This window comes from Microtus ochrogaster, linkage group LG1, assembly GCF_000317375.1.
Source record: "Microtus ochrogaster isolate Prairie Vole_2 linkage group LG1, MicOch1.0, whole genome shotgun sequence".
Lineage (NCBI taxonomy): Eukaryota > Metazoa > Chordata > Mammalia > Rodentia > Cricetidae > Microtus > Microtus ochrogaster.
Window position 1 is genome coordinate 44,699,357 of NC_022027.1, and position 2,325 is coordinate 44,701,681.

The 2,325-nt window shown below is 46.0% G+C and overlaps 1 protein-coding gene across 1 annotated transcript in view; it reads left to right on the top strand.

Moving 5' to 3' along the window:
- The window catches only part of Parm1 (prostate androgen-regulated mucin-like protein 1), an 87,567-nt gene that overhangs the window by 70,722 nt on the left and 14,520 nt on the right, over positions 1 to 2,325 (top strand). The gene's annotated exons all lie outside the window — the stretch shown is intronic.

Genomic DNA, 2,325 nt, shown 5'->3' on the forward strand with positions numbered 1-2,325 from the left:
CTCACACTCTGCTGAAATACAGTAGGAGTGTGTGCACACACCCAGGACATGGGTCAGGCACTCACACAATATGAACCAAATCCTCTGACTATGTGGCTCATGTGTCAAAACAATGTACAGGAGCTAAGCTCTCTTCTTTTCCTCACCTTGGACACTCCTCCATTGCCTGTCCCACCCCCTGTGTTCACAAGCAACACCCGTGAAAGCACTGGTCAAGTGTGTTCATAGGATATTTAGGTCCACCTTACCACGTCCTAGCATTGGCATTCTGGGTGCATTTGGCAAATATTCCCAATAAAAACTTCAAATGAAAGGCTTCTTTCATATTGATTGGGGTGGGGAGTACACTCAAGGAGAAAATTCTAAAAGTGGGGATACAGGAGGTAGCACTGACATGCAAAGAACCCTTGAGTTTGGAACAACGAGGAAGTCCACCCATCTGTGGGTTAGAGAGAAAGAAGCCCCTTAAAATGGTTGTTCCAGGACTGCTTCTGGTCGTTGACCAAGGGAGCATTGTCTGGCCAAATCTCAGCAGGGGCATGATATCTTTTTAGGAGTTTGCTATGGCTCTGCACAGATCTAATCCATCTCTAGTCAATCATTACTAAATTAACTCTCTTCCAGCTACCCTTTGAGACTCGTCGTTATATAGTGTGGGGGTGAAGGATGGAGTCCTAGAGGTGGGTGATTGGATAAGACCTAGACCAGAGGGTCCAGGATGAAGAAGTGCAAAGCCTGCCTGTGTTTGAGAATGTCCTTAGTGCCGTGACTGAGGTCAAAACTTCCGGTTATCAGGTTCCCTGCCGGTATCACGGTGAGTAGTTCAACACTGAAGGAAAGAGTTAAGAGCCTACCGTGGGCTGGAGACAGTGCCTGGTGCTAAAAATATGCCAAGGCTGAAAGAAGATGCAAGATGGCTATGATTAGAATCGGCCTAAAGAAGCTCAAAACCACAACCCAGTGTTTGGAAACAGGAGCCATGTTATTAGCTGGTCCGGAGCGTCCGTCAGGAAGAGCACCTCAAAAGCCTTTATACGTAGTTATGTCATAAAGGAAGAAAACAAAAACAAATCAAACAAATGAACCAAGAAGGCAAGAGCTGAGGCATCCATGGAATAGGCTACAGGAAGTAACTAGCTTGGTGATGACAGCAATGCAAAAGGTGAAATAAACCCCGGGTTCACATGTTACTCAGCTCCGTGAATTGCCAATTGTAAAACTTTAATCAACATCTCTGTCTTGCTAGGCCTCAGCTTCCTCATCTATAAAACTGGAGTGCATCCGCTCAGCTTATAAAAATGCATTAAATGAGAGGCGTAACCTTCTTGGTCAAGGACTGGCCCAAAGTAATCACCTGCAGAAGACGGGGGCTGTCCTTATCCTTGAGCCCCTTTGTTCTCCTTCTGGGGATGATGCAAGTGACGAGAAGGGGCTCTTTGAGAAATCCCGGCTTTGGGATGGTGCGAACTACACGGAGGCTTTGGTGAGCTCCCTGGTTGGGCAGAACATGTTGGCACAGTACACTCTTGTGTCTTGGCTTACACGATGTGCAGATACGTTTCCTCTAATTCTCCCACGTCTGCCCATCCCGCAGCTTTACTGCCTGAGTCACACACCTGGTTGATAAATAATGGACCTCAAGGAGGAAGAAAAACACCAGCAAACTTCCCCATGCCCTTTCTCAGCTCGGAGCCCGTGAGGCCCTGTACATCCCTTACGGGCAAAGCTTTCCCCACAACCCTTTCTCCTCTTTCTTCTCCTTGTCCCATCTTGAAAAAAAAAATAAAAAGGAGAATATGACAAGGGGAATTCCAGGTTAGTTTACACAAAAGTTGGGGAGCAGCATTTGTTTGCACAGGGGGGAAAAAACCTTACAATTACCATAGAAAGCAGTGCTCTCAGGAACTCAGGAGCTCTCTCTCTCTCTCTCTTTCTCTTTCTCTCTCTCTCTCTCTCTCTCCACACACACACACACACACACACACACACACACACAGAAACACATAGAGACATACACATCCACACATCCACACAGATGTCATTATCTCCTCCTGTGAGGTACCACTTCTCATAAACACAAATCACACACATAACCTGGAATCAGGACCAGCTAGGTTTTCCCTGCCTGCCTTATATAGAAGTGTCTTACACACTTCAGTTCTCTAATCCTGTTAGGTACACTTTTCTTATAGTCAAAATTCAACATACACATATAAGTCTTTGCATCTAGTCCTAGGACATAACCCTTCCCTACAACCAAAGTCACACCTGATCACAACTAGGTGTTCCACCCTGCTCCATATCTCCATATTCATACAAGGCACA